This window comes from Hermetia illucens, chromosome 4 (assembly GCF_905115235.1).
Source record: "Hermetia illucens chromosome 4, iHerIll2.2.curated.20191125, whole genome shotgun sequence".
NCBI lineage: Eukaryota > Metazoa > Arthropoda > Insecta > Diptera > Stratiomyidae > Hermetia > Hermetia illucens.
This window is the reverse complement of record NC_051852.1, coordinates 145,761,421-145,773,936: the sequence shown is the minus strand read 5'-3', so window position 1 is coordinate 145,773,936 and position 12,516 is coordinate 145,761,421. Positions and strand designations below refer to the sequence as shown.

General features: G+C 42.2%; 1 protein-coding gene across 2 annotated transcripts in view; it reads left to right on the top strand.

The window, feature by feature from the left end:
- Positions 1 to 12,516, top strand: part of LOC119654308 (protein slit) — a 364,703-nt gene that overhangs the window by 117,953 nt on the left and 234,234 nt on the right. For both annotated transcript variants that reach the window (XM_038059629.1, XM_038059628.1), the window contains exon 2: positions 1,573 to 1,673. The gene's annotated coding sequence lies outside the window, so the exon portion shown is untranslated. The remainder of the gene's footprint in view (positions 1 to 1,572; positions 1,674 to 12,516) is intronic.

Below are 12,516 nucleotides of genomic sequence, written 5' to 3'. Positions count from 1 at the left end.
TTCCCGGGGACCTTTAACGGCGACGCATCAATGTAACTGGTGCGCTACTATCCATAGAATCATAGATGGGAAGGGATGGTGAAAATATCCCAAGCTTCGCAAAGTAATATATTCGAAAAGGGTAATATCACCCTAGATCTGTTTCCGAAGAAAATACAAAAAATAAAATAATTTTGTGGAAATCCTCACTTCAAAAGAAAGAACCTGTTAGAGTTTCCTGCGCTGTTAACAGGATCTTAGTCCTATCGCTTGGTTCTCAATTATCTTTCGTCGTCAAGCAAATTAATTGAACCTCGGAGGTTATTTCTCAGCTAGCGGTTCAATAAAAGAAACAAAAATAATTAAAATCATCTAATGAAAATAATAAAATACCAATTGTCCTTTTTATCAGTATACTCCCATCTCACGTCTTAGACATTATTGTTATAATTTTTTGGATTGTCAAGCAGAGCAAAATTTAAGTGCATTCGCCTGAGGACACTTAAGCAGACCCCATAATCTTCAAAATGTTGTTATAAGGTGAATAAGGTGGAAATCACAATATAGGAAATGATATTAGAAAATTTGGTAGAAATCCTATTAGACTAATACGCTTCCTTTAAACGGGGTCATGAAAAAAGTACTCAACCGATTTTCCAGCTGCGTAAAATAAGGACATTCAGAATTTCCTTCATAAAAATATCTATCTATTTACAAAATTGGCTCGCCACCTACATTGTAATTGTCTCTCCCGGATCTCCTATAGTGGAGCTAGTCTCTTTCTGCATGGGTGCCTAAATTGTTGTCCAATATTTTTTTCTAAAGGAATTTATATAGTATCCTTTTCGTCATCCTTTCCTCTTCTTGCTCCTGGTAGTAATGGTTGTGTTATTGTTATATAAAGTTTTTAGTAAAACAATCGCGATGAAGCTTGAAATGCCACTAGTCTAAAAGAGGCTATCAGTAATACCACTCTAATATGCGAGCAAACTAGATCGACCAGAACCTTTACGCTTAGCCTGAACTAAAAAAATATTTTGTCAGCCATAGTTGAAACAACCGTTTAACACGATTTTATTAAAAATGGGAAATGGCGCCCAACGTGGGTCGCAAATTTACGAATCTGAGGTACAAAAACCTCTTGCTCTACTGGCTGAGGTAACGGAGCCTGCAACAATATTTTAACAATTTGATGTCATCTTCATTTGGCAATTCAAAGATGAAGTTTGGAGTCAGAATAACCTATTTTCAAGTACCTCACATTTTCTGAATCCACGTTTGTACCATTTGGAATCAACGTAAGTACGTGGCTTCTTATTGTGGGGCTTCACGTCAACGGATAACTTACAGATACTTCGGGTAGTCTATCTGACCGCTAGTTTTGATTAGTTATGAAAGTAGTAAATATCACCTTCCTGACAGACAAGTTTGCGTAATTTCCCTGCAAGGTTACTTCTTATTTCTGACTTCGTTCTTTACAAAATAATCTGTCGCTCCCACCTTTCCAAATATAACCCCGAAATATTTATTGAGACATTACCTTCCATACATAATTAGCATAATTCTAACAACTTCACTCCTCTTCCATTTCAGGTTTCATTCCACCAGAATGGGCTAGAACTGGGTCGTCACAATGGACACTACATAACAGACAACGAGCTCTGGAGTCCTTTTGTTATCACAAAACCACGAAGGTGAGTATCAAGTATTTGTTTTTCTTGCCGCCGCTCGTTTTCTAAAAAACAGCCCCCGGTTACCATCTTAACCCCCTTTCGCTTGTACATAAGATATTATTTCGTCTTCACCTACCAAAAGATAAAGATAAGAAGAGGGTGGATGACTACGCTGATGTTCACCTTTTTATTTTTCTTTCCTGCCCTAAAGTACTACGCTACTATGGCGGGCAAGAGGAAAAATGCGACAAAGACCCAGTTTACATTGTTTGTATAATGTTTGGGGATAACAAGCGGAAAAACGAGATTTCATAGGTACCAAAGGTGCACAGAGGGGAGTGTCAGGAGCGCTGTGTACCTTAGTTATGTGTGTTTGTATTAGACAGAGACGGAGACAGGAAGTATCTACTAATTTGGGATTAGAGTTACTCATAAAGATGTCAAGGTGGCAACCACCTAGGGGCATGTCGATTTTAGGTACTTTGTACCTTGATAGAAATATGAAATAAAGAGAATGGAATATGAATTTGAATAATATTCAACGAACATTCCACTCCAGAAGTATATTTCAACTTACGCGACTGTTTCTTATCAAAAATTTATAAACTTTTTTCCAAAATAAACTTTACTTTTAAAGTCACTTTCCTGCTCCGAATCGATACCCTCCTTCTGTGTTACCACTCCTAATAGCTGTCTCCTTTTAGCCGTATTTTTTCTATCCAAAATGATTCACCTTAATCCCGGTGACATTTTTTATGGACCTTTTATCTCAATGAAGGATTTTTCGCTTTTGGTTTTTTCCTTGCTCGCTTACGGATGGGTTTAAATAAGTTTGTAGATTGAAAGGATCGCTCCGCTTATATGGCAGGTTGCTTTGAATAAGAGATGTACGAGGGATTTTTGGTAGACCGGGACGCTTTTTGATGGAATTGTTATGTGATGATTCAGAAGGCTGTCTGGAATGATTAGTCGTTATCGGAGCGTTTTTTGACTGAGTGTCATGAGCCCTAGACTAATGTGAGATAAGTTTTATGTCTGTTTAGATTGGAAAGGATATTGATGGCTAATTAATTGGTCGGTTGAGGTTAATGGAGGGGTAGCAGTAGGATTAGGGAGCTAAGAAGCGGAAAAGGTAGTGCCTTAGGGGCATGGGGATGCGGAAGTAATGGTTAACCTGAATGTTAGGATAGGAAAAGAAATTATTTAGACAGATACAAGTTGATCATAAAATGAATAAATGAATTTAAGAAAACGAAAATGATATCTATGTAGGATACGAGCTAGAACATTTTCGTTTTACTCCCGATTTTTAAAAATATTAGTTGTTCATAGAGGGCCTTAAGGGGATTTGGATTCAAGAGCTTCCGAAACATTTAATCTGTGAAATAGCGAGCCTCAGAATAACTAGGCGAGAAAGCCAACAATCCATTGACCTTTGATATTTTTAAAGAAGGACCCAAAGATCCTAAAGACTTAACTGGTGAATGTAATTGTGCAGTCGGTTTAATGCTAAGGCCGGTTATTCGTTTTACTATGTTCAAGGATTCCAAGGAAATTGTTATCAATTTAGATAACATAAATTTGGCTCGAACAAATTATGGGACAATGAGAACTTGATAGTCGCAAGTGCTTTTATCCCTAGGAAGATATCGGCTCCGGTGTAAAAGTTTAAAACCCAAATGACCGTTAAAGATCCCAAGAAATACAGTCACATAAATATCGGTAGCCACAATACACAAATTGTGAAAATTTAGTTTAATTTTAGGCGCTATTTGCAAGCTGGATAAGAGCTCGTGAAGATGCTGAGCTAACAATATCTGAACTGAGTCTGTGTAAAGTTTTAGTTACTTAAAGAAGATTGAGAAAGGGATCTTCACTTTCCTCTCTGAGTTCTCGAGGAGCCTACTCGTCACACAGCAATATATCCATAGAAGCAATATACACGGGACTTACTTTATCCCTATGCCTAATGATGGTGCCTTCATAAAGCCAAGCTTCCCCAAATGTCAGGATAAAAGCAAGCAATTTGCTATCAAGCTACCGGTAGGAAGGTTGAGGAAATGTAGGGAGCCATGATTCTGCACCTTCAGACCTCATATTTTAGGCCTAATGGACATATTGTCGACCAAAGTCTATTTAAACCATTTTCTGCCTGTGAAGTTTGGAGACTTTTTGCTAATTTGAGGACGCTTGCCAAAGGCGGCGGATAGTACAGCTACGTCTCTATGCTTTTACGTGAGTATCTGTCGAGTTGATTTAACCCCATGGTGTTCTTAAGACACAGACTGATACTGGTTGATTCAAGACCTACCTAAATCTCTACCGAACTAAGATGTACGCACACGTGTTCAAACGCAAAATCACGCCAAGAACCGAAGGTCTCTGTTCGCTTAAATGTAACCACAATCCCTATGATATTCCAACTAGAGGGCCAACCGTTATAACCGAGCTGAGCGCACATGACAGGAATTCTCCTGAGACATGTGAATTCAAGGGCTATCCCGGTTCCCATGGTGCCAGTATACCCCTTGTAAAGCTTCGTGGCCTATTGCCACCTTAGATGAGTCCCCTTGCAGACACGTGTCTGATCGCCCTAATTAAGCCTTTCAAGAATTCACCTACTCCGGAGACAGGTGTTGACGAAAGCCTGGATCTTTTGGGTAATAGTGGAGTTTACTTTCCATGTGCTACTCCCATATAACAACACAGAAAGATCCCTAGCACAGGACACTCTCCACTTGAACTTGGTGTTGAGATAATTGCATTTTCAGATTTGAGAAAGGCCAGCGAAAGCGGATTTAGCGCTGTTAATGTGTTGAGCAATATTTAGTTTGGTGCAACCGTCGGCAGAAACCACGCTTCTCAGATATACAAATTGACCAACGCCTTCGATGCTCTGGCCATTGATACATATAGGGAGAGTGCGATGACCTGTCAGACTGAGAGCCTTGGTTTTGTTGGTGTTCACTTTCAGTCCAACTCTACTTGCGCCTCCTTCCCAATATAGAGCCATTTGGACAAGGTCCATGACCCGGTAAGAACAGTGAAAAAGCAAACAAATGACATCAGCACAGTCGGGGAATTTTAGGAAAGATGTCATCGTCCTCCGAACAAGGCAGCATAAAGCACATCACTGATAATAACAAGAAATTATATCGCCGATAGGATGCGACCCGGGCGGACTCCGACCAGCGGTGTGTTGCAAGGTTAGGACGCAGTATTTTTCGCGGACGGATCAAAAATAATCTGTAGATTCGGCCCGAGAGTTTTCTCGGATATGCACGGTGTAGGCACATCGTACAGCCTTCCGGGATTGGCCGGGGTATTTTATTCCAAGGTACTGGCGACACTGGAGAACTGCTGGGGCATGATCCGAACGTCAATCATAAAATAATCATTCTGACCATTAAGGCTTTGTACTTAGTGGCGGTACCCTCCAGGTAGGTGAGGCAATGCAATATCGCGCTATACAGTCTGAGTGACACGCACTAAGTCGCCCTCCTGTAGGCTCGCGGCCATAGGACCATAGAGGAAAATGAACGGACGGACAGATAGGTCAGACCTGACTTTTCACTTGACAGTTCCTGGGTGGATTCAGTCCGGGTCCCGGTGGCGACTGTGAAGAATCGAATTACACTACTAACTACAAATAGCGAGGGCTCACCATTTATAAATAAAGGAAGATTTTTTTCTTCTATAACAAATCCCGATTGCGAGAGCTTTTGGACCAGATGCGCCCAACTGCGTTCGGAATTACTGCCACTTTCACGAGGAAAGGTAGGAAGGGATAACCGGTATATTGCCTGTGGAGGTGTGGGAGGAAAGGACATATTGCTAAGAAGTGCAATAGGGACCCGAAATGTCTATTGTCCGAAGGAAAGGTAGGACGAGTTAACCGACATATTGCCGGAAGTGGTAAATGCCCGGAATTCAGGAAGGCGTTGACAGTAATAAAAAAATGAGTTTTATTCAAATAAACCTCAATCATTGCAGGGTCGCTCAGGACTTACTTACTTACTGGTTGTGGGCAAAAGCGGTGTGAACGTGTACAGCTGCTACGCCCCACCCAATTTGAAGACATGTTAGACAACCTTTTTCTTGATGCAAAAGGACGAAGTTCAAAGGTAATTGTCGATATAACGACCATCAGGCAATCATTTTTGTGCTGAAGAGGGAGCCACATACCAAGGAAACAAGATACCTAAGGCCGAGAAGGTCATTACGCTGGTCATTGGACGAGGAAAGCTTCTTGGAAGTGTGGCTAGACCAGCCTGCTAAGGTAGGCGATCCTATCAAGAGAGCTATCTATGTCACACAATATATAACGCGTCCATGCTTACGAGGTGCTCATTCCCTAGTAGAAGGCCCAACCACTGATAGAATTGTGAATTGGCCAGCCTACGATCAGCCTGCCACCGAGCCAGACGAACAGCTCAGAGTGATCAGTAGGGGTGATCAGGCACAAAATGAGCATGTTTACAAGGTAGCCTGCAAAGACAAAAAATAATAGGTGACAACAAAACTCCGGGTCTGCACGGCATATCAAATAGAGCACTTAAGCTCGCCGTAAAATCCATTCCAGACATGTTCGAAGCGTACATAACTGAGGGGATATTCCCTACAGCATAAGCGGCAGGTGTACCATTCACTTATAAACCCATATATCGTCAAGACACTAATTTTGGAGCGAGTATTTTACGCCAGATTACTCCCGTTCGTCGAGGGCCAGGGAGGCCTTTCAGATCGGCAGTATAAGTTCCGTAAAGCCAGATCAACCATTGATGCCATCAAAATCGTTACTAGCTTGACCGAAAATGCAATTCACGGAAGCGGCAGTACCAGCAAATATTACGTGGTTGTGACCCTGGACGTGAAGAATGCATTTAATTCGACCAATTGGGACCTTATACGGAAGTGGCTGACCACGATTGGTATTCCCACCTATCTTGCAGCTATTTTCAATGAATCTGCGAGAACAGACGCTCTGGTATCACACCGATGATGGACCCAAGGAGTACATGTCTTCGTGGGTATCCCACAAGGCTCCGTACTTGGCTCACTAGTGTGGAACATCATGCACAACGATGTACTTAACCTTCCGGTTCCGGAGGAGGCCACCGTGATGGGTTATGCTGATGATATAGCATTGGTTGTAGTCGCAAAGCAACTAGATGATGCTGAGCTAAGGTCTGGTTAGAAAGCGCTGGACTGGCACTTGCGAAGGAACGAACGGAAGCGGTCCTCATCACACACAATTACGTCCAAATAAGAATCAGCAATCACATCATCACTTCTAAGCCGACCATTAAATACTAAGAAATGATAATAGATATTAAGTTAAGTTTTAAACAACACGTGCGATATGCTTGTGACAATTGGTCCACAGAGAGTATGTCTCTGGCAAGAATAATGCCGAACGCGGGAGGGCCACAGTATACTTGTAGAAAACTTATTGCCAGGGTGATGAGCACGATCTTGCTTTATGCCACCCCTATTTGAAAAAAGGCATTTTACATGTCATGTAATGCTCATAAATTGAGTGCGGTCTATAGCAGGACAGCTCTAAGGGTGTGATCTTTTGTGAGATGACGAATATATACAACCTGAAGTCAGAATCTCTTTTGTCGCAGAAGAAGAGCACCGAAAGGGCGAGATCTGTAAATAGATGCTATGAGCGTTGGGACCACTCGGGAAAGGGCTGGTGAACAAACAGGTTCTTCTTCTTCTTCTTCGTTTCGTTCAAATTGGTTAATTCCTCCAATTGTCCAAATTGCGAGGAAGTCCCCGAGGACTTGGAGCACAAGTTTTTCCATTGCTCGATATTCACGGACGAGAGGAAAAACCTAGAGGAAACTTTAGGTGAAGCAATGGTACCGGAAACTCTGGTGAGGAGAATACTAACATCGTAGAAGATTGGAATGCGATCAACTCACTGTGGAGACGGGGTGGTTTCAGTGGGTAAAAATCCCACACCCTGGCGCGTCCAAGCCAGAGTGTTTTGAAGATTTCCACCAACAAAAATAAATAGTGACATCAAAATGGCACACCGCAGCGCTAATTGAGCTCCTCGGGGCGGCGACTGATATCTACTTATCATAGATTCCCTACCCATAACAAAATGGAATAGATGAGATCCTAGAAAACACCAAAGAGATTCCAGAAATAGAATATGAAAGAAAAACGCATAAATCACTCTTCAGAACATTCAATACTAATTCCCCAGATTTGCTTTGAAATTCCCAGCATAGTCACTAATCGTGACCATCATCTCCATCAATACCCTTTTACTGTGTTTTCCTAATTTACCAAATTATTCACTTCTGACATAATAAAATCCACCCTTTTCGCAGCCTCCCGGGACCAGCCCATTTTTCAATTGTTTATGGGATATCTAAGAGTCTCTCTAATTGAGTTAGTAAATTATGATGTCATTAAAAATGAGAAGAAGAAATGTATATTCTTTACACAGAAATAGACATCCCGCGGGCTAATAAAGAATTCGTCCATTAAATCATTTTCCATTTCTCAACGGTCTAGACCGAGAAGCTGGCAAAGGTATGTAAAATATGAATGTATCTATTCCGTGAAACGCTCGGCCGGCGGTAATTAATTTCATTTTGACAAGGAAAGTTCCTATGCGTGGTGTGCTGTGCTTCCAGTGGACAAAATGGGAAATAAATGGATGTGTATATCTTGCAGACGTTTTCCTAGTATGGATGGGGAAGCGTAGGATTCCATCTATCATTTTTCTGGTTGAATCTAACGGATATTAGCAGCTAAAGATAGACAGATGCGGTCTAGGATAGGAAATGGCTATTTGAACAAATCTGTCTTTAATAGATACATGCATAGTAAGTCTGAGCTTTGTTAGGAGGGTTCAATATAGTTAAATCTGAATTTGACTTTCGAGATACACTCATCTCGTTCAAAATGTATCGCAAACGTTAGTATTGTGTGTTCAGATTCAATACCCCTTTATCAGTTTTCTGCCGTATCTACAAGAGTGCAGATGAACAGCTTAGTTGAAACATTTAGGTCAACTTGGTGCCATTTTTGAAGACACAAACAAGCGTCTGTAAAAGATGTGCAGAATTATTTCAGATATTTCATAACTTTAGTCTGAAAATTGGCATTATAATTCTGCGTTCACAGAAATGAGATTTTCATTTGAATTTATGCTTGAATGGTTCCATGCCCAGTTTCTATTCAAGCGCCAGAGCCAGACTAAGTTCAGCAAGAGCCAATTAGAGAAAGCAAGGAAAGTGGCATAGGTTAAAATTCCAACAAATGGAAGAATATTATCAAATTTAATGGATTCTTAATTCAAAAGAACTGCCTTAACGATCCTCACTGTTTTGTTACTTTTCCGGGCACACACAATCATTTTACATGATGATGGTGCGCGTCCTCTTTTTGAAATGTTTTTACATTGGAAAATTTATGGCCAATTGAGTTAACTACGCTCGGGAACGGATCCCCCTCGTCCCATTTTATATGAATGTGGGATGATGAATTCTGGAAAATATCTTTTCCTATATAGTCGCTCGTTGTGCCCGTGACAGAGATATCTGCTTGCCGTATTCTGGCCAGAAGTGCACGAGAAAGTCTATAAAAATGTGTTTTTTATTTGCGGATGTTTCCAAATGAATTTGCTTTTATAAAATGGCATTAAGTTTAATTAAGTTTACAAATGGAAATTTGAGAAAAAACCTACGTTTGAATTAGATGGCATTGGAATGGAAGAGAATTTTATCGCAGTTAGGCTTGATTAGTTGTGATGTTTATGATTTCGTGAAATTAAATGGAATGATTTACGTAGGTAATTGTTTACACAGGCAATTGTGTAACATTGGACCCTGAAAAGTTTACAGTTGTTACACCTACAGTCTAATTCAAGGCTTTTTTAAGGTTTTATGTGAAACAAAACTTTATTAGAATCGAGTCGATGTCTGTCTGTCCGTCTGTCTGTATGTCTTTTCTTTTTGTTTCTTTTTTGTTGACGGAGTGAAAATCTTCAAAAGACACTGATCTGGACGCATGCGTGTGTGGGAGTTTTATCTACTAAAACCACCCCCGACTGCCTCCCTGCCTCGCGGATCCACCATAAGGTATTATATTCTTCTACACGTGGCGTATGTGACCGCGCTTTTCTCCTCCTCTCTGCCTTTCGCAGTTTTTACTGGATAGATGCGATCGTAAAGTTGACCGCATCCCAATCCTCCTGACGTGCTACCAGATTTTCTGATACCAGCATCTCTCCTAGGGTTTCCTCTATATTCCTCCTTCTGGGTCCTCTGGGACCGCAATTTGGACAGGCGGGTGAGGTCTCCAATTTAAACCTGTACAGATATTAGCAATATCCTCCGTGGCCCGTGAGAAACTGGGTGAGATTATAATTAATCTTACCGTCTCGTCTCCCCAACCAGTCCTTGATGGATGAGATCAGTAATGATGTAATGATAATGTAAGTCCACCGACCCTTTCCCGAGCGTTTCCACTACTCTGGCCATCTATTTATCGATCTCTTCTCCTCTGCGCTCTTCGTCTGCGATAAGGGAGAGATTGGCTTCGCTTTGTATATGTTCGCCACCTCAGCTGCCAAGATGTCAGCCGGCATCATTCCAGAGATGTTATCTCATTTGAGACAGTCCTGAAAGCAGAGCATCAGGGCTGTCATCTTGCAGATTGCACTCAGTTTGTTAGCGTTAACTGATATCCGCAACACCTCCCTCCAAACTGGGGTCGCATAGAAAGAGCATGGTTGAGTTCACCGCCTTGGCTATAAGAAACCTTAAGGTGTACCGTGGCCCTCCCACGTTCGGAATCTTCCTTGCCAGGGCCATACTTGCAGTGGATGATTTGTCGCCAACATACTGCAGGTGTTGCCTATACTGAGCTTACTGTCTATCACGACCCTCTAGTATTTGATAGCTAGCTTGGAAGTAATGATATGATTTCCGATTCTAATGCAGGCGTAATTTCTCTTCCGGCGCTTAGTGATGAGGACGTCTTCTTTTAACAGCACTAATTGATAGACCAGTAGCTTACTCCAAACTACAATTTTATTTTTCAGTGTAGATATATATTTCGGTTGCAACTTACCCCCTTCATCAGTACAAAGCTACCCTCTTAGCACTAATTGCCTCGCCTGAGTATGACTCAGCATCTTCGAGATAATAAGTGACAACAACCAGCGCTATGTCGTTAGCGTAATCCACCACCGTGGCTTCATCCGGAAGGCAAAGATTAAGTATATCGTTGTATGCAGAGCTCTGCGGGACACCTGCGAAAACAACGTACTCCTGGGGTCTGCCTTCCGTGTCAGACCGCCGAATTGAATGCATTTTTTACGTCCAGGGTTACTACCACGCAATATTTGCTGGTACTACCCTTTCCGTGGAATGTATCTTCCGCTAAACCAGTTACGGAACCCATACTGCCGATCTGCCTTGGGCTGCCTTACTCTCAAGAACAGGGAGTAATCTATAATAACGCTCTAACACTTTCCCCACAGTGTCCAAAAGGCATATGGGCCTATATGAGAATGGTTCACCTGGAGGACATGGACGCCTCGAACCACCCAGCGAACATGTCCCGCCTGGATTTTACGGCAAGCTTAAGGTGACTCGAAAGTGTCGGTGCCGGTTTCAGTAAAAGGATGGGACACGATTCTATAAGCACTCCCCCATGTCCGCTACTGCGCAGAGCTCTTTAAAGCTTTAAAGTTTGTTTCGCTGGATGGCAAGCTTGTGTGTTTTTGCAGACTGTCTTAAAGCGTACTCTTTTTGCCCCTGATCGATTCTACCTATCGCCCTTTGAGGCGCTTTCTGGCTTCGTGGCAGTCTGATCGAATGCTGGCCGGTTCACCATTCCACCAGTAGGGCAATGGCAACCTCCTAGGCATGGTCGAATTACATGCTTTGGAGATGGATTAGGCCACATGCACGGCTCTTTCCGTAGAGGTGCCTGCTATGTCAGGTTGATCTAAACACACCTCTATAACGGTCTGCTCATCCAAAGCTTTTGCAGACCTGCCTGAAGTTTTTCCGAGTTTCAGGCCTGATGGGTCTTCGCCCTGTGGTTGAACACATGTCTCCAAGAAGATTGCCTGGTAGTGGCTGTGGGTGTAGCGTTCGTTGGCGAACTAGGATATACCACGCGCCAGTGCAGTGACAAAAGTCAGCTCTACAACCGAACCTCACCCCCCTTTCTGAAAAGTTTTTACAGCATTTTCCTTAGCCAAAACTATGCCCGTCTGCGTAAAAGCTTCTAATAAACTGCGCCTCCTTGCATTTGATTCTCTGCTGCCTCACTCTAGGGCCGAAACCTTTTGACTTCCTCCCCTTGTGTCAAGAACAAGATTACCAAGCATTTCCTCGAATTCAGACAGTATCAAACTTGGTGAGGCGTAGCAGCTGTATACGTATATAGTACATCCCTTATTTTCGACAACAAAAAAACCGTTGGTTGCCTGACTTCCAATACATTGTATGGCCTGTCAACCGCAATCCCTTATCGCTGCTCCATCAGTCGCATCTGTGACCTATAAACGGTTCCATACGGTTCACTTATGATGGCGACTTCCATATCAAATTCAAAATTAAATACTGATCGACCCTGCAATGATTGAAGTTTATTTGAATAAACATCTCTGGACATTTACCACTTCCGGCAATAGGCCGCTTATCCTGCCCCTCTTTCACTTTCCAAAATAGGAATTTCGGGTTCCTATTGCACTCCCTGGCAATGTAACCTTTCTCCCCACACCTTCTGCTTTGATCGAACCGATTAATGCCGCTGGTGCATACCTTTGCGAAGTGCCCAAACCTGAGGCATTTAAGCACCTCTTTAGTGAAGTTTGTTC